The sequence below is a fragment of the Myotis myotis genome, unplaced genomic scaffold (assembly GCF_014108235.1).
Source record: "Myotis myotis isolate mMyoMyo1 unplaced genomic scaffold, mMyoMyo1.p scaffold_m19_p_1, whole genome shotgun sequence".
Classification (NCBI taxonomy): Eukaryota; Metazoa; Chordata; class Mammalia; order Chiroptera; family Vespertilionidae; genus Myotis; species Myotis myotis.
In genome coordinates this window covers 116686384-116702165 of record NW_023416313.1, presented here as the reverse complement: position 1 = coordinate 116702165, position 15782 = coordinate 116686384, and the positions used below count along the sequence as shown (strand labels likewise).

At 41.4% G+C, this 15782-nt stretch overlaps 1 pseudogene; it reads right to left on the bottom strand.

Moving 5' to 3' along the window:
* Positions 1–384: 384 nt before the first annotated feature.
* On the bottom strand, positions 385–612 carry LOC118668867 (annotated as a pseudogene).
* Between the last annotated feature and the right edge of the window lie 15170 nt (positions 613–15782).

Sequence of the window (15782 nt, the reverse complement as noted above, 5' to 3'; positions counted from 1 at the left end):
CAAACTGGTCAGGGCCATTTATTTAACTTTTAGAAATAAAATTTTTCTATCTCATTCATGATTGAACACATATTTTGCTTTAAAATTAATAGTCACAATTAAAGAAACAATGGTTTATTTTTCCAATCAAGTGACTAAGCTCCTGAATCATAAAGACTCAACAAATGTTGCATCTTACTATTTTGATTGGACAATAAGACCTTCTATTTTGATTATCCCTGGTAAATAGCAATTTTGTTTCTCCAGTGGTTTCCATTTGCCACAGTCATGACAGATGGTAAACATGGTGGCTACTGCTTTCAGGGGATTCTATCAGATGAATCCTCACTTCCAGTGCAAAGCTATTGGCAACCTTTCAGGGAAAGTCCACCCATCAGGATGTCTCTATGGTGGCTGGCCAAGGAGTCCTGCTTTGGATGCCAGGGCTTCATTCTGCTGAATATGATATTCCTTTGCGTCATTTTTAAGTATTTCTGTAAGCAATATTCTGAACAGGCAGTCTCTTCAGGTTTTACTTCTCTTGTTGTGAAGTGTTTAACACAGTCCAAAAAGCAGGTTTCTGTAAGTTCTTTAAACTGTTTTATTTTCAGGTTCTGGAATTTGTGCAGCCATATTCTTTTGGTACCTTTATTAGTTACCTTTTCTGATGCACGAGTTTCCTTTCTGTTCTGGAAAAGTAGTTGTCCAATTTTTGCTTGAATGTCTCCAGTGAGGCCTTATATCTCATTGAAGCACAGGCTCTCTCTCCTGACAACAGTAACAGGTGGGGGACTGCTCTGTCAGTCTTGTCCGGGGGTGGAGGGTTGGGGTCACAGCGGGTGCCTCCGTTGCTGGAGCTTCATAGGGGAGTTTTACCAAATATTCAAAGAGGAACTAACACCTATACTCCTCAAACTGTTCCAAAAATTTCAAGAAGAAAGAACACTTCCAAGCTCTTTTCATGAGGCCAGCATTATTCTAATTCTAAAACCAGAAAAAGACACCACAAAGAAAGAGATTACAGGCCAATATCCCTGATGGACATAGATGCTAAAATCCTCAACAAAATATTAGCAAATTATATCCAACAGTATATTAAAAAGATCATACACTATGACCAAGTGGGATTTATTCCAAGGATGCAAGGCTGGTACAATATTCACAAATCAACAAATGTGATACATCACATAAACAAACTGAAAGACAAAACTCACCTGATCATATCAATAGATACAGAAAAAGCATTCAACAAAATCCAACACCCATTTTTGATGAAAACTCTCAACAAAGTGGGTGTAAAAGGATCATACCTCAGCATAATAAAGGTCATATATGCCAAATCTTCAGCGAACATCATGCTCAATGGGCAAAAACTAAAATCATTTTCTGTAAGAACATGAGCAAGACAGGGTTGTCCAATTTCACCACTCTTATTCAACATAGCACTGGAAGTCCTAGCCACAGCTATCAGACAAGAAGAAGAAATTAAAGCCATCCAAATTGGATGTAAAATTCTCACATGCACAGATGACATGGTATTGTACATAGAAAACCCTAAGGACTCCACCAAAAAAACTACCAGATTTAATAAATGAATTTGGCAATGTAGCAGGATACAAAATCAACACCCAAATATCTATGGCTTTTTATACACCAATAATGAATTCTCAGAAAGAGAAACTAAACACACAATCCCATTTACCATTGCAACAAAAAAAATTAAGATACTTAGGAATAAACTTAAACAAGGAGGTAAAACACTTGTACTCAGAAAACTACAGGACATTGAAAAAGGAGATATTGGAAGATATAAACAAGCGGAAGCATACAACATGTTCATGGATTGGTAGAATTAGCATCATTAAAATGTGCATACTACCCAAAGTAATCTACAGATTCAATGCAATCCCTATTAAAATACCAACAGCATATTTCACAGATCTAGAACTAATACTCCAAAAATTTATAGGGAAACAAAAAGGGCCCCAAATAGCTGCAGTAATCATGAGAAAGAACAAAGTTGGAGGGATCACAATATCAGATATCAAATTATACTACAAAGCCACTGTACTCAAAACAGCCTGGTACTGGCACAAGAATAGGCATATAGATCAATGGAACAGAACAGAGACCTCAGAAATTGACTCAAGCCATTACACTCAATATTTCACAAAGGAGGCAAGAACATTCAATGGAGTTAAGACAGTCTCTTCAATAAATGGTGTTGAGAAAATTGGATAAATACATGCAAAAAAAGGAAACTAAACCACCAACTTACATCATACCTAAGATTAAACTCAAAATGGATAAAAGACTTAAATGTAAGTCATGAAACCATAAAAATCCTAGAAGAAACCATAGACAGCAAAATCTCAGACATCTCTTGTATCAATATGTTTACGGCTACATCTCCTAGGGCAAAGGAAACTAAGGAGAAAATAAACAAATGGAACTACATCAAAATAAAAAGTTTCTGCATTGCAAAAGAAACCATCAACAAAATGAAAAGGCATCCCACTGTATGGGAGAACATATTTGGGAATAATACACCTGATAAAGGGTTACTATCCAAAAAATATAAGGAACTCATACAACTCAACAAAAGGAAGACAAACGGTCCAATTAAAAAATGGGCAACCCTAGCAGGTTTTGCTCAGCGGATAGAGCATCGACCTGTGGACTGAAGGGTCCCAGGTTCGATTCCGGTCAAGGGCACATGCCCGGGTTGTGGGCTCAATCCCCAGTGTGGGGTGTGCAGGAGGCAGCCAATCAATGATTCTCTCTCATCATTGATGTTTCTATCTCTCTCTTCCTCTCCCTTCTTCTCTGAAATAAATAAAAATATATTTTTAAAAAATGTGCAGAGGACATAGACATTTTTCCAAAGTGGACATACGGAAGGACAGGAGACATATGAAAAAATGCTCAAAGTCACTGATCATCAGAGAAATGCAAATTAAAATGACAATGAGGTATCACCTCACACCTGTCACAATGGCTACCACCAACAAATCAGCAAATGACAAGTGTTGGCAAGGATGTGGAGAAAAGGGAACCCTCAGTACACTGCTGGTGGGAATGCAGACTGGTGCAGCCATTATGGAAAACAGTATGGAGTTTCCTTAAATAAGGAATCTATATCCTAAGAAATATATCCTAAGAAACCCAAAGCACCAATCAGAAAGAATGTATGCATTCCCTATCTTCATAGCAACACAATTTACAATAGCTAAGATCTGGAAACAGCCCAAGTGCCCATCAGTAGATGATTGGATAAAAAAGCTGTGGTACATTTATACCATGGAATACTACACAACAGTAAAAAAGAAGAATCTCTTACCCTTTCAGATAGCATGGAGAGACCTGGAGACTATCATGCTAAGTGAGATAAGCCAGCCAGAGAAAGACAAGTATCACATGATCTCACTCATATGTGGAATCTAATGAACAAAATAAACTAATGAATGGAATGGATCCAGAGACATAGAACCATGGAACAGACTGTGGAATCTCAGAGGGACGGCAGGGGGAGGGTGAGTGGGTGGGAAGAGGTCAACCAAGAATTTGTATGCATATATGCAAAATCTATGGACATAGACAATGGGGTGGTGAAGGCCTGGGGTGAGAGGTTCTAGAAGGGGTCAATGGAAGAAAAGGGGACATATGTAATGCTTTCAACAATAAGTAATTTTAAAAAATAATATGTGCTTAGTTTCATTGATTTTATTTTTATTTTTTTAAAAATATATTTTTATTAATTTCAGAGAAGAAGGGAGAGGGAGGGAGAGATAAAACATCAATGAAGAGAATCATTGACTGGCTGCCTCCTGCATGCCCCCTACTGGAGGTCAAGCCCCCAACCCAGGTTTGTGCCTTTGACCGGAATTGAACCCAGGACCATTGAGTCCACAGGCTGATGCTCTATCCACTGAGCCAAACCAGCTAGGGAATTGATTTTATTTTTTAAAATAAAGGTTGAATTATATAAATATTGGGTATCATTTGTATGTGTATTCTTATAAATTTAGTCTTTAATGTGTATATAAAAACTAAGAAACAACATGTAAATGGCCATATTATCCTATATAATAAAAGGCCAGAGGCATCACTACCAAAACGACCAGAGACCAGACCACCACGTCCCCTTGCAGGCTGGCCCCGCCCCCAAGGAAGCTGTTGGGGCAATCAGGCAGGCAGGCAGCAGAGTGGTTAGGGGAGATCAGGTAGAGAGACCAGTGGTTAGGGACAATCAGGTAGGCAGAGCCCCTCTCGCAGGGCTGGCCCCGCCCCCCAGCAAAGAAAGAGGGAGGCCCAGGCCAGTCAAGCCATCGCACCCTAGCCTGTTGCGTGCAGAAGGAGGCCACTGATGGCAGGGGAGGGGGGGCAGTGCTGCACAGATGGCAAGCAGTGGCAGCAACGGGGGTGGGGCCAGCTGCCTGCAGCGGGGGGAAGGAAACCTGGATAGGCCCTGATCTCAGGCCAGGCCTAGGGACCCTACCCAAGGGGTCCCAGATTGTGAGAGGGTGCAGGCCAGCTGAGGGACCACCCCCCCCATTCCCCACCACCCAAGTGCACAAATTTTCATGCATCAGGCATCTAGGTGAATAATATTAATCATAACTAGTGAAGGGAAAATGCCCTTAGTTTGTGTGTATGATAGCCAATGTTAATTATTGATGTAATTGTGCCCATCTTAATCATATTTAGTGTTTTAGCATGAAATGGTATCAATTTTGGAACTCAGGGAACATATAAAATGTGTTTGTTGAAATGAATGATGATTACATTTTCAACTTGCATTGGCCCCACAAGATCTTTTTTAGAATTGATTACCCTGAGTACTGTCCTACAGTTACTTACGTTTTACTGCCATGGAAAATTAAAATGTAACCTGATGAGTAAGGTTTCTTCTTGTCCAGAGATTAAGGTATAACCTCAGGGAGGCTCAATTAGCATGTGTAACTCTGCTGACCAAATGGTATTAGCAGGGTAAAGAAAAAATGTGACAGACCAAAGGGGAGCCTGAAAGGGGGTGTATCAAGTCTACACATTCCTGAGAGGACCTCTTTCAGTGTCTGGTGTATTTTCCTGGGGATAGGGAAAGTGTGAGAAATGCTCACCTGTCCGAATTCAAATAATGGACTCAGAGACAGAAGTTTGGCGAAAACGAGACTTTTAATACATTCTCGAGAGCAGTTGTCTGTCCAATTGTACCGGCATACCTGGGGTAGCAAACACAGCTGATTTATTCAGTCCCTCCTCTGGATCCTCATTGGCTGAGTACTATGGCTGCTTCCTCATACTTCACCTAGGTCTTATTGTTTCCCATTGGGCCATTTAAAAATTGGGCTGAGGCCTTTTCTAGTTGCTTCCACCTTACCCTATCTAGTTGAGGCAGGTGCTTGTGGCAGAGGGGTTGGTTTCCACCGTGATGCTGGCCCATGTCCACAGTTCCTTGCTCTTACCTCCCTTCCTCCCTACGTTCTGTTTGCTCTGGGGAAATTCAGCAACAGTTTCCATCAAAAGTGGACTATGCTGGAGATGGACCACAGAGGCCCACTTCCTACAGGGGAGATATGCCCATCAGACTGACTCCTGGATCCTTTCTTTCATATTTTGAATCAGGCAATTGGTATTTGGTGTCTGATGTTTTGAGTTACATGATGTGTCAGCCTCCACAAGCCGGTCAATCCTGGGGCTTCCTGGCAGTAGGCAGCCAACATTCCCCTGCAGGTAGCTGCTCTCACTGCAAAGGTCCTTTCCAATTCCATGACTCTGGGATTTGCCAACATTCTGAAAACTACCTTGACTATATTACTCTTTCCCTTACCTGGGAATAGAAAAGGTCAGACCTCTAAGGCAAGTAAAAAGACTAATCCCAAAGTGACTCATCTTTGAAAACATTGGATCATTTCTTTGTCCTTGATATTTAATTGAAAGCTATCTTTGTAAAGCTCCACCCAGATTTCTGTGGTGTACCCAGCACTCAGCTCTCCCACAGACTGCCAGGACAAAAGGGAGCAGGAGGCAGTGTAAGCCATCTGTCCCAGAGCAAGACATCTGCACAGGTCTGTGTCTCTGGTTGGGGCTCTTTGGGAGCCATCTGGCCCATCTGACAGAGCTGTTATAAACCAGACTTATAACAAGTGCTGGTGAGACTAAGGAGAGGGTGCCTGAGCAGTAAGCTTGGTTAGCAGGAAGAATCATGGGGACACATTACTGCAAATGTTTCCACAGACACCTCACATGCCCCGGGGCTTCACATCCTTCAAAAACTGTTACTTCTGAAATACCAATCAGAAAGGACACAGACACCCCTTTATTCATAACAGCACAATTCACCATAGCTCAGATTTGGAAAGAGCCTAAGTGCCCATCAGCAGATGAGTGGATCAAAAAATTGTGGTACATCTACACAATGGAATACTAACTACCCTGCTACAAAAAAGAAGGAACTTTTACCATTTGCAACAGCATGGATGGACCTGGAGAGCATTATGCTAAGCGAAATAAGCCAATCGGAGAAAGATAAGTATCACATGATCTCACTAATTTGTGGAATATAATGAACAACATAAACTGATGAACAAAAAATAGATCCAGGAATGGAGAAGCATTGATCAGACCATCAAACCTCAGAGGGAAGGCAGGTGAGGGCGGGGTGGTGTGTAAGAGATCAACCAAAGGATTTGTGTTCATGCATATTTGCATAACCAATGGACAGGACACTGGGGTGGTGGGGGCTTGTCCTGGGGGGTGGGAATGGCTGGGGAGGGGTCAATGGGGGAAAAAGGAGATCTATGTAATACTTGAAATAATAATTTTTAAAAAACCGTTACTTTCACACACCAACTCTGAATGCTGAGTTAACAAGGATGGTAATATGCAAAAAGTTTGTCTTCTCTGAGTTAAAAAAAACCCACACAAAACAAGTCAATTTTAAGAGAAAAGCATAGAGAAGTTATGGAGATACCAGGCAAGGTGTTCTGGGAGAACTTAAGTAGAAAAAAGTTTCTTTTTTTTTTTTTTTTTTTTTTTTTTTTAGGATCCGTTGTTTTTTTTGTTTTTTTTTTTTTTAATGACTAAAATTAAGATCTGCTATTTATAGCTCCTCTCTCTCTCTCTCTCTCTCTCTCTCTCTCTCTCTCTCTCTCTCTCTCAATTGCAGGCTCACCTCTTGCACAATTAAATCCTTTGCATGAGCCGCTGATGGGACTCATCGGAATATTAATCAAAAGCCAGTGAAGGGGGGCTCAGTCAGACTGCCCTTATGCAGATGAGCCATTTAAAAAACGTAGACTTTTAATCGATCTCAGAGAGGAAGGGAGAGGGAGAGAGAGAAACATCAGCGATGAGAGGGAATCATGGATCGGCTGCCTCCTGCACGCCCTCCCCCCCTGGGGGTGGAGCCCGCAACCCAGGCATGTGCCCTGAATGGGAATCGAACCCGGGACCCTCAGTCCGCAGGCCGACACTCCATCCACTGAGCCACACCAGCCAGGGCCCCACCCATTATAATATAAGCAAATTACATTTTAAAAAATTCACCTGAGGCTGTGAATCCTCACAGGACCATTCCCACCTGTGCGCCTATATTAACTTTCAGTGCTGACAGCCACTAACGCAGCCATTGGGATCTCGCCTGCACTCGGGTAACCATATATCTTCTTTTCAGCCGGGGGTTGGATGGGAGGGAGTGAACACCGTGATTTGAAAGGTGGGAATTGTCCTGGACACGCGGGGGATTGGAGCAGTTCCCTTTCCAGGCGACAGGGATGCAGACGCAGGGGACAGGGGCTGGGAAGCCGGGATCGCCTCTCCCCGGCCCCGCGTTCCTCTCCGGGGCCGTTTTCCCCACAAGGATATTATTTTCTGGAGGGTCAGATTTCCGTCCTGGAGAGCCATTGGCCTGTTGGGGTCCAACCCCAGCAGGTCCAGGGGTCCCCAAAGGTGTGGACGGAGTCGGCGAAGAATGAGGGACATGGAGAGAACGTTCAGTTGATCAGCAGCCTAGCCAGGTTCTAGCCAGGATCTCCAGCCGGGCTCTGTCAAAAGTTTCTTAAATAGAGTGTGGGAGCACTTGCTTCTGTTAGGTTTGAGGCTCATAGTGTCTTTATTGCCCCCACATAGCACATGCCACACAGCTATGCTCCTGTTGAAACTTAATGCTATTTTATCCCTGATTCTTAACTAAAGGAAACTGAATATGCGCATATACACTGAGTGGCCAGATTATTATGACCACCTGACGTTTGTAGGCAAATTAGCTATAATTTCACGCTGAAGTTGCTAGAGGGCCAGATCATAATAAATGTCTGAATAGCACAACATACCTAAGTATCGTTGCTGGTCAGGTTCATCCTATCATATTGATGGCATATCCCAATGGAGATGGCTTCTTCCAACAAGACAATGCGCCATGCCACGGTGCTCGTACTGTGCAGGAGTGGTTTCAAGAACATGAGGGAGACTTTACCTTGCTTAGGTGGCCCCACAATCACCAGATCTTAATCCAATTGAGCATCTGGTGATTGTGGGGCAAAGTTATAAGAGCCATCAGGCAGCTGGTTCCACAACCATCAAATCTCACAGAACTGGACAGTGCTATTCATCAGGCATGGTGTCAGATTCCTCACATCACCTTTCAACATCTCGTGGAGTCAATGCCAAGAAGAATCGCCGCAGTATTGAAGGCAAAAGGTGGCCCAACGAAGTACTGATGGGTGGTCATAATAATCTGGCCACTCAGTGTATAAAAAATGGGAGTTCCTGATATTTTATTAAGGTGAAATATATTCAGTGCCAGAGAGGTTGAAAAGGTTGTTTATACACCAGGCCCTCATTTACTACTTTATAGCAAGGGCACATGTTGAATGCTTTGATTGATTCAAACCAATCTTAACACATGTTTTTAACCCTGCTGCAATTTCAGGGATTAACATATAACCTCATTTGGGAATCGGATTCAGAAATTTCATTGTTAAAAACTAAGCTGGGCCCTGACGGGTTTGGCTCAGTGGATGGAGCGTCAGCCTGCAGACTCAAGGGTCCCAGGTTCGATTCCGGTCAGGGGCATGTGCCTTGGTTGCAGGCACGTCCCCAGTGGGGAGTGTGCAGGAGGCAGCTGATCGATGTTTCTAACTCTCTATCCCTCTCCCTTTCTCTCTGTGAAAAATCAATAAAATATACTTTAAAAACAAAAACAGCCGAAACCAGTTTGGCTCAGTGGATAGAGCGTTGGCTTGCGGACTGAAAGGTCCCGGGTTCGATTCCGGTCAAGGGCATGTACCTGGGTTGCGGGCACATCCCCAGTAGGAGATGTGCAGAAGGCAGCTGATCGATGTTTCTCTCTCATCGATGTTTCTAGCTCTCTATCTCTCTCCCTTCCTCTCTGTAAAAAATCAATAAAATATATTAAAACAAAAACAAAAACAAAAAAAAAATTAAGCTGGATCTTTTCAGTCTCTCCAATTAAGGTGAAAATTTGATTTTAGAGTGCTTACAACTACCCTGAGATTATGTTGGAAGAGAATAGAGTGGATATAAAACTAACTGACCTATAATAATAATATCTTCCTGACCAATTCCCTTCCATGCTTCTCCTCACCCCCATCCCGGTCCACTGCCCCGCCCACTGCCGGTGGGCAAAATACTTAGCTTAACACTGTGGTCATCAAACAATCAGTTATTTCCTAATATGGACAGTTCAGCCCTCCAGTTTCATTTCTGGAATTCAAGTGTTAGGAAAATGGCATTTACATTTGTGTGTTTTCTACAATCCCTTCCCTCCTACCTCCTAAGGCTAATGAAGCCTGTGTTTGCTTTAACATTGATTATGGCATGTGCAATGACTGAATTTCCTGCATCTACAATATAGGATCAGCCCTGGCCCAATACTAACCCCAATAATTTGATACAAAATTAAAATGGCCATAGCCGGTTTGGCACAGTGGATAGAGCGTCAGCCTGCAGTCGTGGGTTTGATTCTAGTCAAGGGCACATAACTTGGTTGCAGGAGGCAACCAATAGATGTGTTTCTGTCACACTGATGTTTCTCTCTGTCTTTTCCTCTTCCACTCTCCCTAAAAAAAAAAAAAAAAAAAAAAAAAAAAAATCAATGGAAAAATATACTCTGGTGAAGATTAACAACAACAACAACAACAACAACAACAAACCCAAGGAAACAAAAATATTAAAATAAATTATCACAAAATTTGAGGATTCTCTTCTTAAAAAGAATGAAAAAAAAAATGGAATGATTTAATCTTTTGAAAAACATTCTCCCATCTTGACAATAAAGATAGTTATCATACATGACATGTCTTAACCATAGACTCAAATTTAATTTTTGCTTTCTTTGGTAATTAGAAAAAAATACATATTAAAGAAAAATCTAGGGGATTGGGAGTGGCCAGGGAGAGGTCAATGGGGGGGGGGGGGGGAAATGGAGACATAGTAATACTTTAAATAATAAAGATCTTAAATTAAAAAAATCTACAGTATTTATTAATCGATAGTTATCATGCACTAACACTTCACTTAAATTTTTATTATTTAATCCTCACAACATCCCCATTTTACAGGTGAGAAAACTAATACAGGAGTTAAGTAACTTGCTCAAGATTAAGTTGTATGTTATAGGTCGCAGAGCTGAGATTTGAACCCAGGGCTGTCTGACTGCAATTCATGCTTTTAACCACCATGTTATATTTCTCCTATCAATGTAAATATTTGACTTGTAACTATTTGAGTTTATTTTTCAATATACACTTTACAATAGTGGGCCACAGAGAATGGATATGGTTGCATATTAGCTTTGTGATTTGGCTGAAAGAAGCTATATGAAGTCCTAAACTAGAGAGTAAAACCAGATCATGCTGGACATAAAGCTGACCTGTACCTTGCATTTGCAGAGTACCAACTGAAAGAACTGGAACACAGGACACTAGCAAAAAATTAGGAAGAACTGGATTATTCCCATTGAGGGCATGCTTCCCACTTCACTATAGCCAAGGAGAACAATGGCTGAGAAAGGACTTGCCAGAGGGAGAACCAAGGAATAAAGAGAACAATGACAAGATAATTTTTCCTAAAGAGCAAAATTGGATTTAATCTAGGAACTTTCCAGAAAGGGAGTCTTCATAATGTACATCTACCAGGATTTTATAATTGCGTTGGACATGACTTGGTCATGTTTCCCATTCTCCCTTTTCCATTTCTTTCTCTTTTTTAAAAATTGATTTTAGAGAGAGAGGAAGGGAGAGGGAAAGAGAGAGAAACATCCATCAGCTGCCTCCTGCGTGTCCCCTACTGGGGACTGAGCCCACAACCCTCAACCAGGGCATGTGCCCTGACTAGGAATCTAACTGGCAACCTCTCAGTGCACAGAAGGACACTCAACCAACTGAGTTACACTGGCCAGGGCTTTCATTTATTTCTTTATTTCTTTACTCCATGCCTGCCTCTCCCTTCCAACTCCATGGAAGTTACAGTGAAGCCACGTGAAAGCTTTTAAACTGTTATTTGCAATAGTGCTGAATTTCTCTGTTTAACTGAAATATCTTAGTGTATCTTTGTTTCTCAAAGCCTTTTCAAATCTTTTCTCCTGCTGTTGGGGTTCAGTGTCTTCTCCAACCTTTCAAGGCCCCACTCTTGGACTCCTTATTCCTTTTCATTTCTGCTGCAAACCAGTATGTTCTTGCCTGAGCTTATCTCTTACAATATCTTGTTAAACACAGTAAGGAACAACCAACACACTCTAACATTCTGACTCGTGGTCCATAATTTCAGAATATCATGGAAAGAAAGAGTTGTGTGTGTGTTTTTAACCTTCCCAAGTATCCCTATTAAAAATGGACACCAAATAAATGAGTTTCCTGATATCTTGGAAATTGCTGTCATTAAGGAGAGGTTCATACTAAAGAGAATTAGAGGAAACACTGTAGCAGAACAAGCTGTAGCAGAACATGCTTACAAGCTGCTGTCTGAAATCTTTAAACAGTGACTTCTTTTATTTGTTTGAAAAATTAAAAAAAAAAAAAAAAAAGGAAATTTAAGCCCGGCTACTGGTGTGTCTCAGTGGTTGAGCATTGACCCATAACAAGCCCTGGTTGCAGGCTCAATCCCCAATTGGGGGTGTGCAGGAGGCAGCGAATTGATTGATGATGTTTCTCTCTCAATGTTTCTATCTCTCTATCCATCTCCCTTCCTCTCTCTCTAAAAAATCAATAATAAAAAAACACATTAAAAATCAAAGACATTTTGTCCCTAGCTGGTTTGGCTCAGTGGATAGAGCATCGGCCTGCGGACTGAAAGGTCCCAGGTTTGATTCCGGTCAAGGGCATGTACCTAGGTTGCGTGCACATCCCCAGTAGGGGGTATGCAAGAGGCAGCTGGTCGATGTTTCTCTCTCATCGATGTTTCTAACTCTCTATCCCTCTCCCTTCCTCTCTGTAAAAAATCAATAAAATATATTTTTAAAAAATCAAAGACATTTTCTTATATAACCACAATGCAAATGCATCAAAATCAGGAAATTGACATTGATAAAACACTGTTATTCAACCAACAGACTATTTAGATTTCACTCATTGTCCTACTTGTCTTCTGCAATAAATATTTTTCAGGTCCAGGATCCAATCCAGGATCATCTGTTGCATTTCAGCTGTCATGTCTCCTGAGCTGTCTTTCTTTCTTTTTTTTTTTTTTAAATATATATTTTATTGATTTTTTTTTACAGAGAGGAAGGGAGAGGAATAGAGAGTTAGAAAGATCGATGAGAGAGAAACATCGATCAGCTGCCTCCTGCACACTCCCTATTGGGGATGTGCCCACAACCAAGGTACATGCCCTTGACCAGAATCGAACCTGGGACCCTTCAGTCCGCAGGCTGATGCTCTATCCACGGAGCCAAACCGGTCAGGGCCTGAGCTGTCTTTCATCTGGATCAGTCTTAGTCTTTTTTTGTCCTCTCAACTTTGACATTTTGAAGAGTTGGGGCCAGTTATTTTGTAGAATGTCCCTCAATTTGGGTTTGTCTGATACTTCATTAGCTTCAGGTTATGCATAGGTGGCAGGAATACCTCAGAAGACGCTGTGTTCTCATTGATCCTATAGGCAGGAGATTGTGGCTTGTTCCCATATTAGTGATGTTAACTTTGATCCCCAAGTCCTAGACATGTCCTCTAAGTTTCTCTACTGTAAAGTTACTATTTTCCCCTTTGTAATAAATAACTAACCTGTGGAGAGATTATTTGACATTTTTTAAATATCCTGCTCCTTACAGTACTTTGATGGCTCTTGCTAGAATCAAATTATCATGATTGCCAGATAGTGATTTTTAAACTCTATCATCCCTTCTGCATTTATTACTTAACATTTACTATAGGGTCTTTCCTTCTCCCTTATCTATTTATCTCTGTCAATATGGATCCATTAATTTTGATTTTATTCAATGGATTATAATCCATTACTACTGTTATTTTGATGGCCAGATTTAGCTAGTGGGAACTCCTTTAATCTGGCTTCTGTGCCTGACATTCTTTGAGCACATTCTTACTTCTGGCACAAGATGGAGCAGTCATTTCTTTAAAAAACAAATTGATAAGCCCTGGCTGGTGTGACTCAGTTGGTTGGAGGATTGTCCCCTACACCAAAAGGAAGCGGGTTCAATTCCTGGGTAGGGCATATACCCAGGTTGCAGCCCAATCCCTGGTCGGGTGCATGCGGGAGGCAACTAATCAATGTTTCTCTCTCTCTCTCAAAATCAATTAAAAAATTGACACCCCCCCCACACACACACACAGATAAGCCTATGGAGAAGCTCAAGAATTTCATCATATATGCACAAGATTGTTTGTAAGATCTATGAGGACAGCCTCCAGTAACACCAGAAAACTTCAAGTGGACGCTTACTACCACAGAGGGGAAAAGTTGGTCATGATATTAAGCACTGGTGGAGAAACAACAAAGGACATGGCCAGCGCATGCCTCACCTGTGAACAGTATAAGCCAGGAAACTTATAAAGGTGGGATTTATATTAGAACCGTGTCCTAAGGGACCCTCGGAACATCTCTGAAGAGACCTCACACAATTACTTCCCTTTACGAGTTAAGAATATTTATTGGTAATAGTGTGTGCACACTTTTCTTTTCTGGATGAGTTGAAGCATCCCCCTGTCAAAAGTTACAGCACTCACAGTGACTAAGAAACTAACAGTGGACTTTGTATTCTTACAACTGAACAAAAGCCAGAGGCTTGGCTGCCTACTACCAAGAAAGCCAAACTCATGAGGCAGGTGTTGGTGCAAAAGGAAAGAGGTTTTATTTAGGAGGCACACAGCCTGGAATGATGGACTTCCATCTCAAAGACCAATCTCATCTCCCTCTGTCTCAAAGATCATCCCTTTTCTTGCTCAAATTTGAGCATCTTATAAGGATAGGGAGGGAAGGGCTTTTTTTTCTTCTTCTATTCACATATCTTTCTAGCTTTTGGCAGCTCAGTGAAAGAACTTCCCCTTGCCACCATCTTTGTCAATGGGGGAGACTCCCTGGCACTCTGACTGACTCCCTGCTATAACAATTCCCTCCTTCAAAACTTTGTTTTTTTTTTATTATTTTTTTTGTTTTTGTTTTTGTTTTTATTTTAAATTAAATCTTTATTGTTCAGATTATTACATTTGTTCCTCATTTTTTTCCCCCCATAACTCCCCTCCTCCCAGTTCCCGCCCCACCCTCTGCCCTCACTCCCCACCCACTGTCCTCTTCCATAGGTGCACGATTTTTGTCCAGTCTCTTCCCGCATCTCCCACACCCCTTTCCCCCCCAAGAATAGTCAGTCCATTCCCTTTCTATGTCCCTGATTCTATTATGATCACCAGATTATTTATTCACTTGATTCTTAGATTCACTTGTTGATAGGTGCATATTTGTTGTTCATAATTTGTATCTTTACCTTTTTTTTTCTTCTTCCTCTTCTTAAAGGATACCTTTCAGCATTTCATATAATACTGGTTTGGTGGTGATGAACTCCTTTAGCTTTTCCTTATCTGTGAAGCTCTTTATCTGACCTTCCGTTCTGAATGATAGCTTTGCTGGATAAAGTAATCTTGGTTGTAGGTTCTTGGTATTCATCACTTTGAATATTTCTTGCCATTCCCTTCTGGCCTGCAAAGTTTCTGTTGAGAAATCAGCTGACAGTCGTATGGGTATTCCCTTGTAGGTAACTGGGTTTCTTTCTCTTGCTGCTTTTAAGATTCTCTCTTTGTCTTTTGCTCTTGGCATTTTAATTATGATGTGTCTTGGTGTGGTCCTCTTTGGATTCCTTTTGTTTGGGGTTCTCTGCGCTTCCTGGACCTGTAGGTCTATTTCTTTCACCAGGTGGGGGAAGTTTTCTGTCATTATTTCTTTAAATAGGTTTTCAATATCTTGCTCTCTCTCATCCTCTGGCACCCCTATAATTCTGATGTTGGTGCGCTTGAAGCTGTCCCAGAGGCTCCTTACACTATCTTCATATTTTCGGATTCTTTTTTCATTTTGCTTTTCCAGTTGGGTGTTTTTTGCTTCTTCGCATTTCGAATCTTTGACTTGATTCTTGCGCTCCTCTGGTCTGCTGTTGGGTGTCTGTATAATATTCTTTATTTCAGTCAGTGTATGCTTAATTTCTAGTTGGTTCTTTATCACAACATCGAGGGTCTCATTAGATTTCTTGAGGATCTCACTACATTTATCGGCGGTCTCACCAGTCTTTTCGAGGGCCTTACTAAGTTTATCGGCAGCTTCTAGACAGTTCTTAAGAGACCTTA